General features: G+C 42.7%; 1 long non-coding RNA gene across 1 annotated transcript in view; it reads left to right on the top strand.

The window, feature by feature from the left end:
• The first annotated feature begins 11,799 nt into the window (after window positions 1-11,799).
• The window catches only part of LOC140186775 (uncharacterized), a 31,575-nt gene continuing 17,024 nt past the window's right edge, over window positions 11,800-26,350 (top strand). The window contains exons 1-2 of the long non-coding RNA XR_011882940.1: window positions 11,800-12,023; window positions 16,531-16,586. This is a non-coding gene — a long non-coding RNA (uncharacterized lncRNA). The remainder of the gene's footprint in view (window positions 12,024-16,530; window positions 16,587-26,350) is intronic.

The following is a 26,350-nucleotide window of genomic DNA, read 5'->3' as shown; positions in this document are numbered from 1 at the left end:
TCTTGAAAATCATTGCACATAATACATAACATTTTAGATCAGCGAGAATGTAACCATTTTCCAAGAATGCTTCAATTTAGAAAATTTGTTGAAAGAGTGAATCATCAAAATCAGTTCAGACAAATGAACAAAGGCCACTGATTCACTTGCCTGCTGGTTAGTTTTTTGAAAAATAACTATTGATGCCTTTGGATGCTTTTATGCTATTTGGTCTTTTTTTATGCGTCTACATTGACACAAAGCTAAAAGCACTTGTCTTTTGACTTTCTGCATTAACCTCTTATTGATTAGGATAGCAAGTACTTAACCGAAGTGCCTAATATAAACTTTATTACCTATAAAACCACGTTGGTGAGCTGCATCATGACCAGTCCTCTTTTTGCAAGCCAATAGTTAAAGAAACTTGTGGTGAAAAAGGAAGATTGGAGTACAAAGTTCTCTGGAGTTTATCCTTATGATTCAAAACACTATCCTGTGCTCTGTAGGAAAAATACTGGAAATGGCAACTATTAAGTGATTCTCGGTGGAATTGTTGTATGAGTTTCAAGATCACTTAAGTCTAACTTGAGGTTGTCTTATGCTTAGAGAATACTTGAATAAGAGGAATAGATAGAGTGGATAGCCAGCACCTCTTCCCCAGGGCACCACTGATCAATACAAGAGGACATGGCTTTAAGGTAAGGGGTGGGAAGTTCAAGGGGGCTATTAGAGGAAGGTTTTTTACTCAGAGAGTGGTTGGTGTGTGGAATGCACTGCCTGAGTCAGTGGTGGAGGCAGATACACTAGTGAAGTTTAAGAGACTACTAGACAGGTATATGGAGGAACTTAAGGTGGGGGCTTATATGGGAGGCAGGGTTTGAGGGTCGGTACAACATTGTGGGCCAAAGGGCCTGTACTGAGCTGTACTATTCTATGTTTGATTAACTTTAATCATTTTTATCTCAAATAAAAACATTCAATTTCTTCAGGAGCAGAATCAGGTTTAATATCACCGGCAAATGTAACAACATTTGTTGCCTTTGTTCCGGCAAATGTTCAAAACACAAAGTTCAAAGTAAATTTTATTATCAGCGTACATATATGTCACCAGATACAACCCTGAGATTCTTTTTCCTGTGGGCATACTCAGTGAATCTATAGAATAGCAACTATAACAGGATCAATGAAAAATCAACCAGTGTGCAGAAGACAACAAACTGTGCAAATGCAAATATAAATAAATAGCAATAAATAAGGAGAACATGAGATAATGAGATAAAAAGTGAGATCATTGATTGTGGCAACATCTCAATGACTGGACAAGTGAGTGTAATTATCCCCTTTTGTTCAAGAGCCTAATAGCTGAGGGTTAGTAATTGTCCTTGAACCTGGTGGTGTGAGTCCTGAGGCTCTTGTATCTTCTACCTGATGGCAGCAATGAGAGAAGAGCATAGCCTGGGTGGTGAGGATCTTTGATGACGGATGCTCTGTTCCTACCACAGCGTTTCACGTAGCTGTGCTCAATGGTAGGGAGGGCTTTACCCATGGTGTACTGGGCTGAATCCACTACCTTTTGCAGGATTTTTCATTCAAAATGTTAGTGTTCCCATACCAAGCCATGATGCAGCAGTAAAATGCAAAATATAATAACAGAGAAAAAAAATAAATTACAGAAATATATATTATATATTAAGTAATTAAATTGATTTAGTGCAAAAATAGAAATAAAAAAGGTAGAGAGGTAATGATCATGGGTTCAATGCTCATTCCTCTGATCAATGGAGGGCCTATTTCATTGACAAACTTAACTTTACATGATCCTGATATCTTTTGATTCATTGAAGGAATGAGGGCCTCTCAGGCCGAGCCAGCAGTAACTGAAAGTGTGACTGCCTTCTTGAGTCTGGGTATGAACGGTAAGGGAACAGTTTAATCTTTCAGTTAAAAAGCAACTCTTGCGAACTGGAAATGTTTGAAATCTGAAAAAAAAAACACAGAAGCTGCTGGAAATATTCAGTAGGTAAGGCAGCATCTGTGCAAAAAGAAATTCTTTATGTGTCAAGTTAGAACAGTCTCAGAAACTTTAACCTGAAATGATAACTCTGTTTCACTTTCTACAGACGCCACTCATCAGCTCCAATTCAGGATGACACACCTTAATGTCATGGTTAGCGCAAGGCTATTACAGCTCAGAGCTTTATTAATCTCAGAGTTCAACTCTCGCACCATTTATAAGGAGACTCTGTTTGTCCTCCCCATGGAATGCATGTATTTTCTCTAGGTTGTCTGGTTTCCTCCCACAGTACAAAGACGTACTGGGTAGGTTAATTGGCCATTGTAAATTGTAACATGATTAGGTAAGGGTTAATCGTATTTTTGGGGGGGATGGGTCGCTGGGGCTGGAAAGGTCTACTCCATGCTGTATCGCTAAATAAAATACAATAATTAATTGCGACTTTTCTTTTAACATAGCTTTGATATTTCGGTACAATTTAGACTAGTAGAATTTTTGTTCTATTTTTAATTGTCTGTGTAATTAATATCTGTATTTATTGACATACAGCACAGAACTGGCCTTCCCAGCCCTTCAAGCCACAACGCCCAGCAGTCCCCTGATTTAACCCTAGCCTAATCAGCAGACAATTTACAATGACTAGTTAACCTGCCAACCAGTACGACTTTGGACTGTGGGAGGAAACTAGAGCACCCGGAGGAAGCTCACATGGTCACAGGGAGAATGTACAAATTCCTTACAGACAGCATCGGGAATTGAACCCAGGGCCGCCTGTACTGTAAAGGATTGTATTAACCACTAGACTACCATGCCGCCAAACTTACAGGTCTGCTATATTCTTCATTGTAATTTTTTTTCATGATAAGAAATAAAGGCATCTGTTAGTCTTGCGAGACCATGGACCTGCGCCTGGAAAGTCTTCACTCTCCAGGGCGCAGGCCTGGGCAAGGTTGTATGGAAGACCAGCAGTTGCCCATGCTGCAAGTCTCCCCTCTCCACGACACTGATGTTGTCCAAGGGAAGGGCATTAGGACCCATACAGCTTGGCACCAGTGTCATCACAGAACAGTGTGTGGTTAAGCGCCTTGCTCAAGGACACAACACGCTGCCTCGGCTGGGGCTCGAACTCACAACCTTCAGGTAGCTAGTCCAATGCCTTAACCACTTGGCCACGTGCCCATACATGATAAGAAATACAGAGTTGAATGAGTCTTCTTTTAAATATTTATATGATAAGAAATATAAATATTTTAAAAAAAGACTCATTCAACTCTAATATCTATAATGGAATCAAATTTGAGAGTTTATTAAACAAAATAAAATTAATCAGATCAGGATTTGAAAAATTCCTGTATTAAAGGCCCTTTCTTTAGCTAAAGGGTGGTGAATTTGTGGAATTTGTTGCCAAATACAGCTGTGGAGGCAAGGTCGTTGGTCGTTAAGGCAGAGATTGATAGGTTCTTGATTGGACATGGCATCAAAGGTTATGGGGAGAAGGCCGGGAATTGGGGTTGAGGAGGAGACAGAAGAAAGGATCAGCCATGATTGAATGGCGGAGCAGACTTAATGGGCCTGATGGTCTAATTCTACTCCTATGCCTTATGGTCCGAAAGATGAACAGGCAAATATAATGCTTTTCCTTTATCTTTTTGTAATTGTAGCAAAGATTCAAAGTACATTTATTACCACAATATATATGCAGCATACAATCCTGAGATTCATTGTTCCCACAGATAGCTACAAAAAAACATGGAATCTGTTCAAAGAAAGACATAAAATCCCTAACGCACAAAAACAAATCAAATTGTGCAAACGGCAAAAGAAAAATGAGCGAAGAACACAGAATGTAAAACGCCAACCTACAAAATCATTGAAGGAGTCCAGGTATACTCATTTTAGCTCAGCTTAGTTCAATCTAGAATTCTGTCATACTTTAGGCCGCAGAGCCAGATTGGCCCAATCAAAATCACAGAAAACAGCAGCAAAAAAGGAGTGACCAGAAACCAGAAACATATCATAATGTGAACTACAGAGTCCAATCTACAAACTGTGTCTATTAAACTTAGTCTAGGACTCCAGCACAATCCTGTATTGAGGGAGAGAAAGAGACCATTCAAACACAGGGACCTAAATCCAGGAGCAGTAAGCAAGAGTTCTGCTGAGTCTCTTTCTTCCAGTGGCTGTATTTGTAGTCATTTCCATTCATGATCATTTACGAGAAGCCACAAAATTACAAACTGTCGTTCAGATTCGCTGAATAGCTTTTTTTCTGTCAGCTTCTACCTTCGGTGTACAGCCCTTAAAATCCTACAGTCAGATCTTTGAAAGGTTCTTCCAGATGCTGAGGAAAATCTGCCAGGGGTTGAAATATTGACTCAATATTTCGTGGCAATGGACAGGCAGATGATAGAAACATGGTAGGTGCCCCCTAACCAGTTCTTGTGCTTACTCCACTGGTGGACCACACACAAAATGATGGAGGAACTCAGCAGCTTAGGCAGCATCTATGGAGAGTAATAAAGAGTCGATGTTTTGGGCCGAGACCCTTCATCAGCACTGGAAAGGAATGTGGAAGTAGGCGGGGGAAGAAGAAGGAGTACAAACTGGAGGGGGATAGGTGGAGCCAGATGAGGGGGCAAGATACATTGGTGGAGGAGGGGGTATGAAGTGAGGAGCATGGAGATTTCAGGTGGGAAAGGTAAAGGGGTGAAGAAGAAGGAATTTGTTAGGAGATCAGATTCTTTCTTTAGATCTTCCATAGATAGAAGCTGCAGCTCAGTATGCAGATATACTGACCATCAATAGTTTGTGTGGAACTCTTCAAATCATCCAGCCTACCTCTGTCTTGCTTAGTGTGGGGTTCATTTGTTATGTGCCGTGTCATATGATGTGGGCGATGATTGTCTTTCCATGACCATGATTGTTTTTGGCAAAATTTTTCTATAGAAGTGGTTTCCCATTGCCTAATCCTGGGCAGTGTCTTTACAAGATGGGTGACCCCAGCCATTATCAATACTCTTCAGAGATTGTCTGCCTGGTGTCAGTGGTCACATAGCCAGGACTTGTGATATGCACCGGCTGCTCATACGACCATCCACCACCTCATTCCATGGCTTCATGCGACCCTGATTGGGGGGGGGCTAAGCAGGTGCTGCACCTTGCCCAAGGGTGACCTGCAGGCTAGTGGAGGGAAGGAGCGCCTTACACCTCCTTTGGTAGAGATGTAGTTCCACACCGCTACCAGTGTGGGGAGGGGACTTAAATGGGAGAAAGTCCATACTAATACTGTATGCTAATACTAATACTGTACCGCTGGACATTGCATGTACTGGCTGGTTACTTGATTTTATTTATTGTTCATTTATTTTATTTGTTGTTTTATAGCATTGAGTACGAGAGTTGCAAACTCATTTTCACTGTATTGGTGCATGACAAATTCTACTATGCAATGACAATAAAGATATTTCATTTTCATTTTCATTTTTCATAATAATGATAAGAAAAATTAAGACTTACATTTCTCTCATACCTGTGGAGATTTCAGGACATGCAAAGACACTTTCCAGTCAATAAAGCTATTGAAGGACTAAGGTTCTGGAGGGGACTAATCCTGGATGGAACAAGGTTGTGGTTTCAATGGCAGTTGGTAGGGAGCAGAAGAATTTGTCTGAATTACCACTCCTGCTATCTTCTGCTATACTAATGAGATGTCCTACAACTAAGCTCACAAAGATAATTCATCATACAACAAATACTTAAAACACTGCTTCACGGTCTGTCCTCTTTTCAGATAAAAATATAGAATTTTCTAGCAAAAATTAATACAACGTAAAAAATTATTGTCCTAACAACAAATACAAGCAAAAGCACCATTTGATCACAAATTAACAAGGCGATTTGTTTGCACAACAACTTTAAATCTACATCGTTCTCCACTAGGAAGATACAAAATAACCAAGTTTATTTCACAGTGGAGTATTTCAAGGCTGCTTCTGTTTATATTCGCTGACCTGCAATGTTTGCACCGCACCCAAGAATAACAATTCCTCCATGGCCCTTCAGCGCCCCCTATAGGCTGCCTTGTATCACTGCCTGCAGGGAAAGTGCTCTGCTGCTGATAAGCTAATGGCTCGTTTGTAACTGCTGCATTCTCCCTGCACGTAACAGAAAGGGAGATAACTGGCTTCACTCACTACACCTGCAAGTGTATTTTCAAATCCAGTCAATTCTATGAACCCCCAATCAACTGAGAAATAGCCAGACGAAGGTCAGATTTAAAAGACTAGCGTGACGCTATAGTAGTTCGGGACGTTGTAGTTCAGAGTTCAGTCCCAGCGTCGCTGTACATCCTTCCCGTGGAATGCATGGGTTTTCTCAGGGTTCTCCGGTTTCCTCCCACATTTCAAAGACGAACTTACTTATTTACTTCCTACCCATTATGCCACTGGTGTTTAGGGCAGCAACGAAGGTCCTCCATCTCTGGGGGTGTTCAGGACTTCCTTCATCGTGTCAGTAGCTTCCTCTCGGTTTTCACTACTGAGGCTCATGCAAATCCCAGATGGAGTCTCAGGAATACCGTCACACCCAGTTGTAGAAGGATTCTTCATTGCTGTTTCTGTAACAATTTTATTTTACCAGTCAGGGTTGTTAACCTTGAGCTGAACCCCTGAACCGGGAGGACCGGTGGACCACTCTTAGTCTGGCCTCTGTCAAGAGCCAAAGCACAGGGCCCTGACTCCAGCTAGCATAGCTGTCTGGGTCATTGAGGCACACAAGCCTCCAGGCCACAACAAGGTTAAATTCCTCTTGGAGGCCAGAGGCATACTGGATCATTGTAAATTGTCCCATGATGAGGTTAGGGATAAATCAGTGTTGTCGGGAATTGCTGAGCAGTGTGGCTCAGTCTGGAAAGCCCTACTCCACACTGTATTGCCAAATAAAATAAAAATTTAAATAAAGGGAACATGCTCCTTACTTACGTAGACTCGGCAGTGTTAAAATTAACCTGGTGATCAATGCAAGTGACCATTTCTGAACACAGGTGTCTGGAATATCCATAACAGTGTCTTCTACTGCTGTAGGCTTGGTGGAATTCCAGCTTAAAGAGTGGGAAATAACCATAATTTAATTATTTGTCTGGGATCCATGGATAAGGAATGAGTCAGGGGGAATCTATTTGACATTACTCTCAAATTAAAAATGAATCCATGTATCCAAATGCTGAGTACTTGATTTTCTAAATTTAATGTTGAGGACCAGGACTATCCTGAAACAGCAGTGCAAAATACCAGCTTTACTTCCAAAGTCTACCCAAGATTGTTGATTTTCACCAGGCTGGAGGGCATTCTAACTGGTTGCATCACTGTCTGGTGTGGAGGGGCTACTGCACAGGAACTGGGAAAAGCTGCAGAGAGTTGTAAACTCAGGCAGCTCCATCATGGGCACTAGCCTCCCCAGCGATGTGACATCTTCAAGGAGCGATGCCTCAGAAAGTCGGCATTCATCTTCAAGGACCCCCATCACCCAGGACATGCCCTCGTCCTAATGCTGCCATCAAGTAGGAGGTACAAGAGCTTGAATACACATATTCAATGTTTCAGGAACAGCTTCTTCCCTTCTGCCATCCAATTTCTGAATAGGCAATTATTATGTTTTGTCTGACTTTGTGTTTTCATAGTAGCGTGTTGACGTACACAATTCACATATTTATACACATAACCTGTAATTAATCATTTAACCAAAGAAGAATGCGTAATCAACCACAATATATACAAGATTACTCAAACATTACTTAAATATTAAATACACAACAATGAACATTTTCTCAGTATTTTATTCTCCCTCCCCTTTTGCACTGCATACTCAATTTATTTTTACATATACTTTTTATTGTAATTTATAGTTTTTATTACAATGTATTGCAATGTACTGTTGCTGCTAAACAACAAATTTCAGGACATATACTGGTGACATTGAACCTGATTCTGATTTAGGTGGCACAAAGGAGCATTTGAATTTCCCAATCAGTCTCCAGCGCCCTCTACTGGAAATATGTGGAGTGCCAGTAAGAACTCCCTTGAAGTCAGGGGTTCCCAACCTGGGTCCATGGGCCCCTCGATTAACGGTGGGGATCCATAACATTAAAAAGGTCAAGAATCCCTGTTCTAAGTTAACCTGGCTTGCCTGGCTTGCAAAGAATAAGTAGGAGAAATAAAAACACTCTGTCTCCAATGCATTTCTCCCTTGCAAGCTGACTCAAGGTGTTGAAAATCCACTGAACTACTTCTGACCTGAAGCATTAGGTCTGTTTCTCTTCCCACAGATGCAGTTTGATTTGTTGAATATTTTGAGCATTTTGTTTCTGTTTCAGGGTTTCCGGCACCATAGGTTTCTGTTTTGAAATTCTTTTGAAATGTAGTTGCCTGTGAGGCGGGTTAATGAAGCAATCGAGGTTTATTTTTATTTGTACGTGAAATGCTGTCTCACTGTGCACTAAGACAGACAGAGATTACTGTGAGTCAAGGGGAAGACCTGGTGGGAAAAGTTACCAGGTTCTGAACATGAAGAGCAACACACACAGAATATTGGAGGAACTCAGCGGACCGGGCAGCATCCTTTTCCATGGAAGCTGCCTTGCCTGCCGAACTCCCCCAGCATTTTGTGTGTGTTGCTCAGACTTCCAGCATCTACAGATTTTCTCTTGTTTCTGAGCATGAATAAATCTTTTTGCTTCTGTAACAATTCCAGACTGAGAATGTAAAAAAATGTTAAAACTGTGAAAGTGAGAGACCGCTGTAAAATACAGGTGAATGTTTCAGATGCTTTTTTGCCCCAGTCTCTGGTGAGAAACACGTGGGGCGTGTGAATTGGAATTCAGTCTGAGAAGAACTATTGGAACCAAGCCATACTTCAGCTCCTCACCCCACTTCCATCACCCAACATACTCTCTGTAACACTTGTTTCTTAACAAGTGGAGGAGCAACTTATATTCCATTTGGGTGGCCTCCAACCTGCAGGCATAAATATCGATTTCTCCTTCCAGTAAACAAATGATTCCTTCCCCTCCCCTCATCCTCTTTTCCCCACTCAGGCTTCTTACCTCTTCTCACCTGTCCATCACCTCCCTCTGGTGCCCCACCTCCTACCCCTTCTCCTATAGTCCATTCTCCTCTCCAATCAGACTACTTCCTCTCCAGCCCTTTACCTTTCCTACCCACCTGGCTGCTTGCTAGCCTCCTTCCCCTCCCCCCATCTTTTTATTCTGGCATCTTCCCCCTTCCTTTCCAGTCCTGAAGAAGGGTCTTGGCTCAAAACGTCATTCCTGTTTATTCATTCCATAGATGCTGCCTGAACTGCTGAATTCCTCCAACATTTTGTGTGTGTGTGTGTGTGTGTGTGTGTGTGTTGCTCTGGATTTCCAGCATCTGCAGTCTCTCGTGTTTATCACTTGTTTCTTAAGCCACGTCATTTATTGCAAATGACCCAATTTATGATTAACTTGTAGTCTTGCTTCCTTCTGTGTGGTAATCAGTGACAGTTGCAGAACACTGACAAATTTCTATACTGTGTGGTCACCCAGCTACACATTCAGCAGACATAAAGATAACAAAACTCAGGCCTTTTCTTGGCAGATGTGATAAAGATATGCGTCTGACATTGCTGATTGTAAACTCAGTATAAATCTCAGTGCCAATTGCACAGTGCTAAATTTTGCATTGAATAATATTGTATTCATGGTTGTAAAATTGCTGTCAAGAGGCAAGTTTTAAATTAGTAGTATCATTCGTTATTAGACCTTCCATTGTATGCAGGCAACTGCATGAATAATCTGCATAAAATATATAAATATATTTTCAAATTACTGCATTTTCCCATTTGTAGATTTAAATATTCACCATTTTTCATGTCGTAGACTGAAAGCGATTCACCACCGTCAATGGGATTTGTATATTGTGCTTTCCCCCAACCCTCCCATTCTGTTTAAAAACATTCCTTTTCACTTTGCGTCAACGCTGGAGTACAAGTCAATTGCTTTTTTGTTTCTGTACTATGACCTAGTCTGTGTGTATGGCCCTTTCATAGTCTGTATTATAAAAGAACCTTTTTAGCACCTAATTACTAAGTATGACAGCATGAGTAATTCACAAGCTTTACTTTAAGTGAAACACACAAGGAGTGAAATATTCTTGACGTGAGCATGCACCAGCCTTGATTCCTCCCTTTCCTGGTGCCAGTGCAAACTTGGACACGAGGACTTTCACCTGGCATTTGAATGCTGAATTTCTAAGCACACACCACTAACTGCATGTAAAGGGGATTTTAACATGAGTATTTTCATGTCTTCTTGTTTATTTTGAGCTGTTCATTTAGAGTTTACATGCTGAGTTGAGACACACACCCAACGTTTGAGGAACCGCTTCTTCCCCTGCACCATCAGATGTCTGAATGGGCATTGAACCCATGAACGCTGCCTCACTACTTTTTATCCTCTCGTTGGTCCACTCCCCACTCGATCAGATTCCTTCTTCTCCAGCCCACCCACCTACTTCCCCTCTCGCCACCTTTTTATTCTGGCGTCTCCCCCCTTCCTTCTCAGTCTGTTCAAAATGCTGACTGTTTATTTATTTCCATAGATGCTGCCTGACCTGCTGAGATTCTTCAGCATTTTGTGTGTGTTGCTTTGGATTTCCAGCAATTGCAGGCTTTCTCCTGTTTATCATTTAATTTAATTTAATTTAATTTTTTTCCTACACTTTTTATTGTAAATTATAGTTTTTATTATTATGTATCGCAATGTACATGGCCAAGTGGTTAAGGCATTCGACTAGCAATCTGAAGGTCGTGAGTTCGAGCCCCAGCCGAGGCAATGTGTTGTGTCCTTGAGCAAGGCACTTAATCATTCATTGCTCTGCGACGACACTGGTGCCAAGCTGTATGGGTCCTAATGCCCTTCCCTCGGACAACATCGGTGTCGTGGAGAGGGGAGACTTGCAGCATGGGCAACTGCCTGTCTTCCATACAACCTTGCCCAGGCCTGCGCCCTGGAGAGTGAAGACTTTCCAGGCGCAGATCCATGGTCTCACAAGACTAACGGATGCTGCCACAAAAAACAAATTTCATGAGATATACCAGTGATTTTAACCCTGGTCCTGATATCAGAGGCAACGTGCGCCCAGACGTACACCTTACTTTCATTCTCCAATTCTTAAAAAACTCTAAAATGAGAACTACTACTTTTCGTCTGGTCTGTTTTAAGATAGTTCTTGATTACTTGGAAGAATGTGGATTTCGTAACAATACCAACTTACGCAAAGGACCCCAGTATCCCTGCACCATCCATGGCATACCTCCCCTGCCTCCAGTGGCTGAGTGTTCGTCGCCAGAGCTGGTCTTGCCAGCCACACTCAAGCTCACCAACAAAAACTGTACAAGTGACATCGTTGAACTTGATGTTCAACCGAAATCCAAATTACAAAGTGTATTTCTATTCCTGACACAGCTGTGGCTCGCTAACCTTTGGTGCATCATGTTCCAGTGGGCATATTTGTTGCATGTGCAAAACATAATGTAGCAATATAATTTCCAGACACTTCCTAGTTCTTGACTCCCTGCCACCTTTCACTGAGTTCAAGCAACACAGCATTCCAATACTTCAAAACAATTTTGATTTTATGATAAATTGGTACAAGTTAAATCACAGCATATTTTTGGTCAGTCAATCATTGTTAAATTGTGTTGAAACCACAATACAGGGAAATTCACGTAGATATTCCACATTCTCCAAAATGTAATGATCAAGATGGAGAGAGGCAGCCTGTTGGTCTTCGAGACGGCGGGGGGGGGGGTGCTTGGAGAAGTGACATTGAAGATTGTAACACTGGAATGAGTTGCTGGTCTCTGTTCTTGTTGTTGCAGAAGGGACCGCTCTATTCCTTATTGGGAGAGACGGCTGTCTGAAATGCCGAAATGCTGATCTGTGGACTGAAGCTTGGATCGAGGACTCTTGGGGGTTTCAGCTGTTGCTTGCCTGGTGAGGGGGTTGGGGGGGGGGTTGGTTCTTCTGCTGGCATGGGTGGTGGGGTGAGGCTAATGCTTTCGCTGCTGTTTGTGCAATGGGAGGGGCAGGGTGGAGCTTCAGGTCTTCTAAGCTTCTGTCATTCACTCTGTAGGGTTTCTTGTTTTGCAGATGTGGGCACGTGGCCAAGTGGTTAAGGCATTCAACTAGCGATCTGAAGGTCGTGAGTTCGAGCCCTAGCCAAGGCAACGTGCAGCGCCTTGAGCAAGGCACTTAATCACACATTGCTCTGCGACGACACTGGTGCCAAGCCGTATGGGTCCTAGTGCCCTTCCCTTGGACAACATCAGTGTCGTGGAGAGGGGAGACTTGCAGCATACAATCTTGCCCAGGCCTGCGCCCTGGAGTGTGAGGACTTTCCAGGTGCAGATCCATGATCTCACAAGACTAACGGATGCCTTAAAAAGATGTCTGTGAAGAATAGAAATTTCAGATTGTGTACGGTATACAGACTCTGATATTAAATAAACTTTTGAAGTGCGTAGTTGAGGGACATCAACATGAGTTTAAAATGTGCACCTTCTTCGCACAAAACAATGGAAATTTATATTGTCAGAATTATCTGACCGGATAAATTTAGGCTTATGTTAACCAAAGAGAATAAAAAAGGGAGTCCAATCACAATCAAGAGAAAATCTACTGCTGCTGGAAATCCGAGCAACACACACAAAATGCTGGAGGAACTCAGCAGGCCAGACAGCATCTATGGAAAAGCGTACAGTCCATGTTTTGGGCAGAGACATTTCATCAGGACTGGAAAAAAAGATGAAGAGTCAGAGCAAGGAAGTGGAGGGAGGGGAAGAAGAACCACAAGATGATAGGTGAAACTGGGAGGGGTGAAGTAAAGCGCTTGGAAGTTGATTAGTGACAGAGATGCAGGGCTGGAGAGGGAGGATCTGATAATGGGGAATAGTGAAGGGAGGAGGCATTACTAGAAGTTGGAGAAATCGATGTTCATGCCATCAGGTTGGAGGCTACCCAGACGGAACATAAAGTGTTGTTCCTCCACCCTAAATGTGGCCTCATCATGACAGTGGAGGAGACCATGGGCTAACATGTCAGAATGGGAATGGGAAGTGGAATTAAAATGGGTGGCCACTGGGAGATTCTGCTTTTTCTGGCAGACGGAGAGTAGGTGCTCGGTGAAGCAGCCTCACAGTCTACAGCATTGCAAACCAAACCAAGCCCATTCACCTTACACTTTGGATCATGTTGCTGTCACAGTGTGCTCTCAGAGGCAGGATCCAAATGCGGAAGAATGGCAGACTTCCTCTGGCACGGAGGTCAGTTGCAACAGGCTCACGACTCGTTCCAGGATCAGAGGAACAGCAGGATTCCCCAGGAGAAGATGAAGACAAGAGTTTAGACATAGGAGTGCCAACAGAGTCTCGGAGGAGCGACACCGTGAGACAATTCATTCTCTCCAACACAATGACTCCACTAATGCATTCTTCTTCCTCTTTGTTTTATGGCGGTTGGCAACCAGTTTTCAGTGCATTACCGCCATCTGCTAGACTTCTTGTGTTTCAAGCAAATATGTCCAGGAGTTCTCTACTTTAGACAATCTAGTTCAGCCTGCAGTTCTCTATTAGCATCACTCTGTAGTTGCAATTCCTCGTGAATGCTTAATGCGCTCATTAGATAATGCTGCAAACTGCCATTCTTCCCTAATTTTGTCACATGTTTTCGTGTAGTTGCATTACCTCAATTACATTGATTCCATCTACATCACTTGTAAGACTAAAATCATCTTGTTAAAGAATAGTAATTATCGCACGTTATACTTTTGAAATTGCTGTTTTTCCCAAGTCTATCTGCTTTTTCAGGTTTTCCTTTCCTTGGATCGTAGCCTGCAGTTGTTTACTGAGACCTCAGAGTTCTTCTTCATTTGCTTCCATGTTTTCATTTTATAATCTGAATGTAGATAATTCTCTTTGCAACAAATTCCTTTTCCTTTTGTATCCTTGTAATAATTTCCTCCATTTTCCAATCTCTTTCCAACTCACCGTTGTTCTTGTCGGGTACTTCTATTTGTTGCTGGAGTTCTGCACATTTACCCTGGGCTTCAACCATAAAATCTGAGGATTTTCCTTAAGTTCTGAAACATTTCTTAAATTCTTGACCATTTGCGATAAATATACTGCCATTAAGATTCCATCTCCCCTGCCTGTGAACTGTTGGATCCTCCATTCAGCGTTTCCTTGACTTCTTCCCACCTAGTCCCTTTAATACCAAACAACACACATCAAAGTTGCTGGTGAACGTAGCAGAGCAGGCAGCATCTCTAGGAAGTTTGTCCTGACACAGGGTCTCGGCCTGAAACGTCGACTGTACCTCTTCCTAGAGATGCTGCCTGGCCTGCTGCATTCACCAGCAACTTTGATGTGTGTTGCTTGAATTTCCAGCATCTGCAGAATTCCTGTTGTTTGCCCTTAATACCAAGATACTTTTCTGCAGACTTGACGATAATTTTAATTTTCTCAGTTCTTTTGCTTGTTTGCGCTGAGCAATTAATTGCATCCACCATAAAAAGCACGAAATCCTTTCTACTCATTAATAGTCTATCCTTATTTTTCATATTACATCTCTCACAATTCACCGGTTTATTATTCCCTGTATTTGTTTGCTTGACGCCTTTTTTTCATCAAATTCTTTTACTGCCTCTGCATAACTGATTCCTTGAGTTACTTTTACATATTGTATCTCAGCCGCCTTCTTGCTATAAATGTACCCTCGATAAGCTGCGCTGTGTTCCTCGCCACAATTGCAGCATTTCAGCCTAGCTCCCACTTCGCATTTCCCATATTCATGTTCTCCAGAGCATCTCCCACATCTTTGTTTTCCTTTGCAGACCGCCGCAATGTGCCCGAATTTCTGACATTTATAGCATCTTAAAGGCGGTGGTATATATATTCTAACCGCATAACACATATACCCTAAGTACACGTTAGTCGGCAATCTCCCTTCATCAAAGTTAATCATTACCGATAAACTATCACACTTTTTCCCATTTCTTGTAACTTTCAAACATTTGGCCTCAATAATTTTTGCTCCTTTTATGTTCTGTTTAATCTCATCCATAGTAACTTTTGTTGGTATCCCCGAAATAACTCCTCTAGTCCACTTTCTATTGTTGGGTATGGAGCATTGTACTTCTTTGCCGTTTATTTTACATAATCTTATCACTTCGCCTTGCTGAGCACTATCCCGACAAATCACTGATAGCAATCCATTTCGTAAAATCTTTGCTCCTTTAATCTCGCCTATAATTCTGTTGAGCAGCTTCATCAAACGAATCAGATTCCAGTCACCAAAAGACGCCCCACCTTCACTTAGTTTTATAATTGCTTTAATTTCATCTTCTTTCCATTGTTTTGCTGTCCTGTTTTGATCATCCCCTGACTCCTCAGAGTTTGATATCCCATACCTCTGCTTTCTTTTCTTCCTCTTTCCATTCCGTTCCTCTTTCCTGCCTACCTCCATCTCTAGTTCACTTCCACTCTCGCCAAAAACTTCCTTCAACAGCTTGGCTCTTTCCTTGATTTTTTCTTTTTTCTTTTCTTTCTCTCTCTCTCCCTCTCTCCCTCCCTCTCTCCCTCTCTCCCTCTCTCCCTCTCTCCCTCTCTCCCTCCCATTTTCCAGTCACCACCTGCCCCACTAATGCATTAAGTGAGAGCCCTCTTTAAATAATCATAAAAAGTGGGGAACATATGCCAGTCACAATTAACTTGACAAGACTAAACCAAAAGCACAAGGGTTTAATAGTTCTAGTTAAGATATTGATTAATAAATGCAGGTGTTCAAGAACCCTGGAAGCTTAATGCTTTAAGCCAAGCCGCAGTGCTCATGACAGCTCTTATTGTTTGATTGACGTACAAACAGGATCTCCCTGGTCACTTAAGAAACTACAGCACTTTTTTGTTGTGGAAGAGTAAGTATTCCCAGATGTACTCCTAAAATGTAAGAAGCATACCTTTGGGAAATGTTTATTGGTTGTATCTTTTGCCAAGATGAACAACACTTTACATTCCGTCTAGGTAGCCACCAATCTGAAGGGTTACTCCTTTGGGTAATTTTTTCCCTTCCCTTCCTCCTTCTTCCATTCTCCACTCTGCCCTCCTACCTCTTCTCCTCCCCTGCCTACCAACACTCCCAGTGACCCTCCTTCTTCCCTTTCTCTCATGGTCCACTCTCCGCTCCTATCAGAATCAGAATCAGGTTCAACATCATTAGCATATGTGGTGAAATTTGCCGTTATTTGGCAGCTGTACATTGCAATTTCAGATTCCTTCTTCTCCAGCTCTTTACCTTTTCCACCCACCTGGCTTCACCTGTCACCTTCCAGCTACCGTATCCTCCTTCCTCATCCCCTTCCACCTTTTTATTCTGGCGTCGTCCCCTTCATTCCAGTCCTAAAGAATGGTCTTGGCCTGAAACATTGACTGTTAATTCATTTTCATAGATGCTGCCTGGCCTGCCGAGTTCCTCCAGCATTTTGCATGTGTTGCTTTGGGAAAGGTAAGTGGGCACAACTGTCCTGGCTAAATAGCATGACTATTACCATGTAATACAAAAATGTTGTTATCAATCACACTTTGAAGTGTGTAGCTATCAGTCTCACAGCATCCATGCAAAATATGTATAACCTTAGCCACGCACACAATTGCTGGAGAAACTCAGCAGGTCAGGCAGCATCAGTGGAAAATAAAAAAACATTGACTTTTGAGGTCAAGATCCTTTTTCAGGACTGAGAGGAAAGGGGGAAGATGCTAGAATAAAAAGTTGGGAGGAGGTGAAAGAGTTTGGCTGGAAGGAGATGGGTGAAGCCAGGTAGGTGGGAAAGGTCAAGGGCTGGAGAGGAAGGAACTTGATAGGAGAGGAGAGTGGACAATAGGAGAAAGGGAAGGAGGAGGGAGATGTAATAGGCAGGTGAGAAGTGCAACATGAGAGTGGGGAATAGAGGGAGTGGGGAATAGAAGATGTGAGAGGGGGTGGAAGTTTGTTCACCGGAAGGAGAATAAATATTCAAGCCATCAAGTTGGAGGGTACCCAGACGGAACATAAGGTGTTGTTCCTCCACCCTGAAGGTGGCCTTTTTTATTCTGGCATTTTCCCCCTTTCATTTCAGTCCCTATGAAGGGTCACGGCCCAAAACATCGACGGTTCATTCATTTCCATAGATGCTGCCTGACCTGCTAAGTTCCTCCAGCATTTCGAATATGTATATAGTATACGTATCTAACATTAGTTTTCATTTGGATTAAATTAAGACTTCCTGTCAACCTGACTTGCTTTCCATTAGAAATCACATGACACGGTAAAAATCTTAAGAGAGCAGTTTAAAGACACATGACCAAGATTATTCCAAATTTCAAATATTTATTTAATGAGAGACATAAGAGACATCTTAGGGATCAAAGTTGGCGGTGAAAACATCAATAATTTTAGATAGGCGGATGACACTGTGTTAATTGCAAGTACAGAGGAAGAACTATAAAACTTAATTGATATAGTTGTTGAAGCAAGTGCAAAAATGGGTCTATCTATCAGTTGCAAAAAGACAGAATGTGTGGTGATATCCAAAAAGAAGGAGAATCCTATCTGCAGGCTGAGAATAAATGGGGAAGACATAAAACAAGTGCAGAACTTTTGCTGCTTAGGAAGCCAGGTGACATCAGATGGCAGGTGTGACATGGACATCAAAAGAAGAATAGGGATAGCAAAAGACACCTTTATGAAAATGAGGAGTATGCTGACCAACAGTAAACCAGGCAAGACAACCCGCCTCAGAGCACTGAGATGTTCCGTTTATCTAGTTATGTTATATGGCTCAGATTGTTGGACAATATCTAGTAACATGAGGAAACGAATTGAAGCAGCAGAGATGTGGTTTTTTACAAGGACGTTGCCTGGATTGGGGAGCATGCTTTATTAAAGCAGGTTGAGTGAACTTGGCCTTTTCTCCTTGGAGCGACGGAGGATGAGAGGTGACCTGATAGAGTTGTATAAGATGATGAGAGGCATTGATTGTGTGGATAGTCAGAGGCTTTTTCCCAGGGCTGAAATGGTTGCCACAAGAGGATACAGGTTTAAGGTGCTGGGGAGTAGGTACAGAGGTGATGTCAGGGGTAAGTTTTTTACTCAGAGAGTGGTGAGTGCGTGGAACGGGCTGCCAGCAATGGTGGTGGAGGTGGATACGATAGGGTCTTTTAAGAGACTTTTGGATAGGTACATGGAGCTTAGAAAAATAGAGGGATATGGGTAAGTCCAGTAATTTCTAAGGTAGGGACATGTTCGGCACAACTTTGTGCTGTAGGTTTTCTATGCTTCTATGTAGGATGCAAAGAATATCATGGACGAAACGAATATCTAATGGGGATGTCATGAACAGAGCAAGCACAAAAAGAGAAATAATGTATCAGATCATGAAAAGGCAACGTGACCCTTCATTGGACATGTGATTAGGAAAGAGAAGTTAGAATGCACGGTAATTATGGGAAAGATTGAAGGGAAGAAAGCAAGAGGAAGGCAAAGACAAATGGTGATGGGGACAGCAGCCAGAGAACTGGAAATGAATACTAATGAATTGATCCACTTGACCCGAAACAGGAGTGTGTGGGCCATGGAGGTCAAAGCTCCAACTGGGCACGGCACCTGATGATGATGATGATGAGTTAATGAGAGGTGGAGCCTAACTAATCAGTTCATTTAAAATAGTATAGCAACTGTGCTCTAAGTAGTGATCAATCATTGCATTTGCTTGCATTGTGTAAGAATGCTGAGGGAACTATTGCAAGCAACACGCACAAAAATTGCTGGTGAACGCAGCAGGCCAGGCAGCATCTCCAGGAAGAGGTACAGTTGATGTTTCAGGCTGGGACCCTTCATCAGGGCTAACTGAAAGAAGAGATAGTAAGAGAGTTGAGAGTGGGAGGGGGAGGGGAGATCTGAAATGATAGGAGAAGACAGGAGGGGAGGGGAGGGGAGGGGAGGGGAGCCTGGAGGGTGGATATCGTGAGAGGGAGAAAAAAGACAGAGAGAAAAAAAGGGGGAAAAATAAAAAATATGTAAAAAATACATTAAATAAATAAGGGATAAGGTGTGAAGGGAAGGAGGGGCACTAACGGAAGTTAGAGAAGTCAATATTCATGCCATCAGGTTGGAGGCTACCCAGACGGAATTTAAGGTGTTGTTCTTCCAACCTGAGTGTGGCTTCATCTTGACAGTAGAGGAGGCTGTGGATAGACATATCAGAATGGGAATGGGACATGGAATTAAAATGTGTGGCCTCTGGAGGATCTTGTTTTCTCTGGCGGACAGAGCGTAGGTGTTCAGCGAAACGGTCTCCCAGCCTGCATCGGGTCTCGCCAATATGTAGAAGGCTGCACCAGGAGCACCGGACGCAGTATATCACCCCAGCCGACTCACAGGTGAAGTGTCACCTCACCTGGAAAGTCTGTCTGGGGCCCTGAATGGTGGTGAGGGAGGAAGTGTAGGGCATATGTAGCACTCATTCCGCTTACATGGATAAGTGCCGGGGAGAGAGATGGGTGGGAAGGGAGTCACGTAGGGAGCGATTCCTGTGGAAAGCAGTAAGGGGGGAAAGGGAAAAATGTGCTTGGTGGTGTGATCCTGTTGGAGGTGGTGGAAGTTACGGAGAATTATATGTTGGGCCCAGAGGCTGGTGAGGTGGTAGGTTAGGACAAGGGGAACCCTATTCCTAGTGGGGTGGCAGGAGGATGGGGTGAGAGCAGAGTTGATGGTGGAGGAAGGGAAGCCTCTTTCTTTAAAAAAGGAAGACATCTCCTTCATCCTGGAATGAAAAGCCTCATCCTGAGAGCAGATGCGGTGGAGACAGAGGAGTTGCGAGAAGGGGATGGCATTTTTTCCAGGGACAGGGTGGGAAGAGGAATAGTCCAGGTAGCTGTGAGAGTCCGTAGGCTTATAGTAGACATCAGTAGATAAGCTGTCTCCAGAGATAGAGACAGAAAGATCTAGAAAGGGGAGGGACGTGTCGGAAATGGACCAGATAAACTAGAGGACAGGGTGAAAGTTGAAGGCAAAGTTAATGAAGTCAACAAGCTCAGCATGCATGCAGGAAGCAGAGCCAATGCTGTCATCGATGTAGCAAAGGAAAAGAGGGGGACAGATACCAGTATAGGTTTGGAATATAGATTGTTCCACAAAACCAACAAAAAGGCAGGCATAGCTGGGACCAATATGGGTGCCCATCGCTACACCTTTAGTTTGGAGGAAGTGGGAGGAGCCAAAGGAGAAATTGTTAAAGAGTTAGGACTAATTCCGCTAGACAAAGGAGAGTGGTGGTAGAGGGGAACTGGTTAAGTCTGGAATCCAAAATGAAGCGGAGTGCTTTGAGATCTTCCTGATGGGGGATGGAAGCATATAGGGACTGGATATCCATGGTGAAAATAAAGTGGTGGGGGCCAGGGAACTTAAAATCATCGAAAAGATTCAGAGCATGAGAAGTGTCACGAACATATGTGGGAAGGGATTGAACAAGGGGGGATAAACAGTGTCGAGGTATGCAGAAATAAGTTTGGTGGGGCAGGAGCAAGCTGAGACAATGGGTCTACCTGGGCAGGCAGGTTTGTGGATCCTGGGTAGGAGGTAGAAACAGGAAGTGCGGGGTTGGTAGCAGTGGATGGGAGATCCCCTGAGCAGATAAAGTCGGTGATGATGTGGAAGACAATGGCCTGGTGCCCCTTAGTGGGGTCATGATCGAGAGGTAAATAAGAGAAGGTATCCGCGAGTTGTCGCTCTGCCTCGGCAAGGTAGAGGTCAGTACGCCAGACTATAACAGCACCCCCCTTATCGGCGGGTTTAATAATAAGGTTAGGATTAGTGCGGAGGGAGTGGAGAGCAGAGCGTTCGGAAGGAGTGAGGTTGGAATGGGAACAAGGTGTGGTGAAGTCGAGACGGTTGATGTCCCATCAGCGGTTAGCAATAAAGAGATCCAGAGCAGGCAGAAGACCAGAGCGGGGTGTCCATGAAGAGGAGGAGGGTTGAAGACGGGAGAAGGGGTCAGCGGTGGGGGTGAGAGTGTCCTTGCCGAAGAGGTAAGCTCGAAGACGGAGCCGGTGGAAGAAGAGTTCAGCAATTGTTTAATTTTATCTGTGATATTTTCTTTTAATGTTGAAGTCTATTTCTTACAGATTCATTAACAATTAATAATTCATTAAGAATAAGCAGTTCAAATTAATGTCATATATTTACAAGCTAATATCTTATGAAACCTATCGTCACGTGCTCACAGGTTGGTGAAGCATCCATCAAGGGGATTATTTGAATTATTTCCACTTGGGCTCACCACCGTCCATAGCTCTCTCATTACGCAGTTGCATCTGCTCAACTGTTTCCCCATTTTTGCTGATTCCGTCATGTATGTCAGAAAGGTTGCATGTTGTACAGTACCATGCAACAGTCTTTGGCACATATATATAGCTGGGGTGCATAAGACTTCTGCACGGTACTGTATTTGTCAACGTGGAGCGGCGAGCGAGCTTGTAAATCTCATAGGAGCAAAGGATGGTGGGATATGGCAAGGCAGGAGCACCATGGGAGGGGTGTGGGACAGGTGGCAGAGAAGGAGTGCCGGGATGGGGCTGGCATGGGTGCCAACACACCCAGCACTGAGAGAGCAGGCAAGGTCATTTGATTCCAAACAACTCTGGTTTATTGATCATTACAGAATCTCTCTCTGGTGCTTCCCACTCCCTCCCCTCTCCTGTCCCCTTTTCGCAATTATGATTCCTCTCTCCCTGTCCCCTTCCCACTCTCAGTCCACAATAGAGACCCATATCAGAATTAGGTTTATCATCACTCACATATGTCATGAAATTTGTTTTTTTTGCAACAGCAGTACAGTGCAATACATAAAATTACTGCAGTACTATGCAAAAAACTTAGGCACCCTAGATATATACATGTGACTAAGATTTTTGCACAGTACCGTATTTAGTTTAAAAAAAAGAAACAGCATCTTAAACATAAATCTCTGGATAATTAAGCTTATCAATCTATGTTATTACTGGCTCGATTCACCAATGAATTTACCTTTTCATGTGCGCAGTTCCTCACTAAAATGAAAGTGTGTATGAATAGGATGAGCTTGAATCATACATGTAAGACTCAGAAATTACCAGAAGTCTGCTTGGTGCCGCAATGAATTTTTGTATTCAGTGGAGACTTCGAGAAAGCAGACATGAGGGCTAAAATCCTGGCTGCTGATTGGTTTAAATGTGGCATCCGCGGCTAAAAAGTCTTGTTAAAATTTATCTGGATGAATGCTCAGACAAGCGTTTATATTACCGTGGTAACCATTTGCTCCCTGCAATGTCAGCCTAAGAGCAAAAACACATGGGCAAAAAAAATACTATTTTCTGAATTAATAGAAATGTCTGTCACAAACAACACCCTTCTGTTTCATTTCAAGGATAACAATTTCAGTGCTCGCTTTCTACAATACCAGCTTGTCTTCTTGATATTTACAATGTAACTGGTTATAAGTTGATTGTTTTAACCAACTGACACTGTGTTCAGTAAATGAATGTCGCTGATTTTCTGAAGAATATATTGCTTTATAAAAGGCCATGATGTCTTTTGAAGGACAAAAGTGTCTGCAGTTCTTGGGTCATGCTAAGTGTCTGTTAATTGAAAAATCTAGGTGCTGGACACGTACTCTTGCGTAGCCACCTACTCATCCCTTGCCCACCCTCTTTAATCTCTGTTGTTTTATTATGCTGACTGACAATCCAGTCTAATAGAATCCTGCGAGCTGGTGCAGAGGCACGATTTGTCCCTGCCCAACTCCAAGTCTTCCTCCGTAAACCAGAACGAAGGGCTCTAATGCAGGAGAACCCTGCTGACGTGCAGTGCGTGCATTTGTCGTGCCTCGCCTCGGAGCTCTGCTTGCGTAAGCAAGCCAATACGCCTCCAGATGGGGTCTTCCAGAAATCCTGTGGATATGCTACCTGCATTTTAAACAGGACGATGGGCTCCCGAGGTTGTTTTCAGAAGCAGAGCTACTTGAAAATGAAAGGAAGGGCGATTCAGAGTTACAAATGCAATAGGGGAACCCTGCAGTGAATGGATGCTGAATTATTCATCCCTTCTTTCTATTTGTTCTACAAGAATGCAGCACACTCTATTGCTATCAGTCTCATTCACCATCGCTTAGCTGCAAAAAAAACCTTAAAGAATTTATTATGAAATCCACCGCTGATAGGGATGGATTCACTTTAAACATATTTCTATTTTAAAAACAGGAGAACAGTTCTCTTAAATGGAAATTTGGCTCTCTAATGTTTAAAAGACTGATTTTTTTTCCCCTTTTAATTGAATCCATTTTCAACTCTTGCAGACATCTTCATAGCTAGAGCACCAATAACTAACATTTATTGAACAGTTTTAATGCAGGGAAATATCTCAGGAGGCAGCACAAGATGGATTATGCAGTGTGACTAAAAACCTGGTTGGGGATGGTTCTAAAGAAGGATTTTAAAGAGGAAAAATGAGCTGAAGAGGCAAAAGAGTGGGTAGAAGAAATTCTAAACTGTGGGTTGTTAGCAGTGGTGTGAAGGGTACCAAAGGTCAAACTCAAGAGTTTAAGGGCATTGATCTCTCTAAGCTGCGCGGGTGCGCGGTCGCACAGTAACTGAGATGCTCCCACACATAACCTTTGTTGCCATGTAGCTGGAATTTTCTATGATGTTAATATAATTTTGAAATTATGCTAAAATAATTTTAAAATTTATGTTAATGTAATTTTGAAATACCCTGAAATTAATTACATGTTAATGAATGTAATCCATAAATTTTCTAAAGAATAAATATCCCACAACCTTTAGAATTACATTGACAGTGTTTCAAGTTACAACACGGTTACAAACTATAACAGAAAATGCAGAATGTAGGCCAATAATAAATTCTGGCCTGCTGAACACCGATGCCATCTAGTCAAAACATTTTACTTTTTCCATTGTGCCCGTCAGTTGTTCTGACTCCTTGACATTGTTTACTTGTGTTGAAAGTTGTGGTTTGTATTTGTTTGATTTAAAAAAAAAAAAACATTTAGAGTGCCATGCAGTTTTCAGGCTTTGTAAAAATTTCCTGCTCATAGCAATGGTTGGTCTGTGCAGCTGCAAAAAAGAAATTGGAAAGAGTGCTACTTAAGGGGTTGAAGGAGAAGACAGTTGAGGCATTTGAAACATTTAACTATAAAATACCCATTTTAAATTGACATATCAAGCCTGTTGGCAATTAAGAGCCAATGTAAGTCAATACAAGATACTAAATGTCAATGATATATTATCTAAATTAGCAGCTATAAACATGTTGTTGTTCGATGGAAATTCTGTCAAACTTCAACATGCTGACCTTTTTAAAGAAGGGCTGATGACCGACAATTTCTGATATAAACATTTGTCTGCATTGGAATCAGTCTTCACAGTTTTAAAATTCTGACGGATGACTTTGTGTAGAAAGGAATAAGCAAATAGAAGGAATAAAAAAAGAGAAAAAAGGAATGTAAAAAATCACAAATACGAAAGTCTGCAGATACTGTCGACCTTCACTAATCCGACTACCTGTAATCCGGTTCCTTCAATAATCCGGCACTGATTATGTTTAATGTGATCCTTCTGTAATTCGGCATTTTCACTAATCCGGCACTCCTCAGGTCCCAATGGTACCGGATTAGTGAAGGTCGACCTGTACTGGAAATCCAGAGCAACACACACAAAATTCTGGAGGAACTTAACAGGTCAGGTACTATCTATGGAAATGAAGATAGTCAATATTTTGGGCCAAGACCCTTCTTCAGGACTGTGAAGGAAGGGGAAAGACACCCAAATATAAAGGTGGGGGGAAGGGGAAGGAGGCTAGCTGGAAGCTGCTAGGTGAAGCCAGTGAGGTGGGAAAGGACAAGGACTGGAGAGGAAGGTATCTGATAGGAGAGGAGAGTGAACCATAAGAGAAAGGAAAGGAGAAGGGTCACAGGGGAAGTAATAGGCAGGTGAGATGAGGTGAAAGGTCAGAGTGGGGAATAGGGGAAGGGGGGAGAAATCTGTTTATCAGGAGGAGAAATCGATATTCATGACATCAGGTTGGAGGCTAGCCAGACAGAATATAAGGTGTTGCTTCTCCACCCTGAGAAGAGATTAGTTTGTCATTCCCAATATAATACTTCTCTTGGAACATTGCAGGGTAACTTAGGCCAAGTTGTAGACATAGAATAGTACAGAATAGTACAGGCCCTTTGGCCCACAATGTTGTGCTGACCCTCAAACCCTGCCTCCCATATAAGCCTCCACCTTAAATTCCTCCATATAACCTGTCTAGTAGTCTCTTAAATTTCACTAGTGTATCTGCCTCCACCACTGACTCAGGCAGTGCATTCCACGCACCAACTACTCTCTGAGTAAAAAGCCTTCCTCTAATTTCCCCCTTGAACTTCCCACCCCTTACCTTAAAGCCATGTCCTCTTGTATTGAGCAGTAGTGCCCTGGGGAAGGGGCACTGGCTATCCACTCTATCCACTCTGAGGGGCTTCTCAACTCTTCGAGCCATGCTGCCCATTGATTGCCTATTTAACTGTAGCCTCATCACAGGGCGATTTACAGTGACAAATTAAACTACAAACTGGTACCTCTTTGGTCCGAGGGAGGTAGCCCACATCCTCATGGGGAGAACGTACAATCTCTTTACAGACAGCGGCGGGATGAAAGTCAAGGTCAGACTTATAATAATACTCAATTTTCTAGCCTCACACTCATTTCCGACCACTGTAGACCCATTTTACAATCTGCTGTTCCCATGCTAAACCAACGAAACAAACTAACCTCTACACTTAATGACAGTAGACTTCATCTACTAATTTGTCTTTTGGCCTACAGCAGCAGATGGAACAAACATGAGATTTTCCAGTAATGCTGTCATCTTGAAATTCATATATTGATAGTCTGCATTCATGACCTTATAGACATTCTTCCAACCTCCTGCCAGGGCTGCTAGATCTCAACTGTGGATGTTCTCCATCGCTCCCAAGTTCAAAGTAGATTACCCCTGGGGGTATGTGGCTGGCCAGTCTGAACAGGTTCTCCTTAAACCTTAAGGCTCTCCCCACCTCTGCAGTATTAATGAATTGAATCAGAATCCTCTCGAGTTCCTGAGAAGTGCCATTTATCTCTTCGAGAGCTGCCTTCAAAAATTCTACCTGCCCTGCTGAATGCCAGCAGCAACAAAACCTTGAATGTGTTATATTC

The sequence above is a fragment of the Mobula birostris genome, chromosome 23 (genome assembly GCF_030028105.1).
Source record: "Mobula birostris isolate sMobBir1 chromosome 23, sMobBir1.hap1, whole genome shotgun sequence".
Taxonomy (NCBI): Eukaryota; Metazoa; Chordata; class Chondrichthyes; order Myliobatiformes; family Myliobatidae; genus Mobula; species Mobula birostris.
This window is presented reverse-complemented; position numbering and strand designations above follow the sequence as displayed.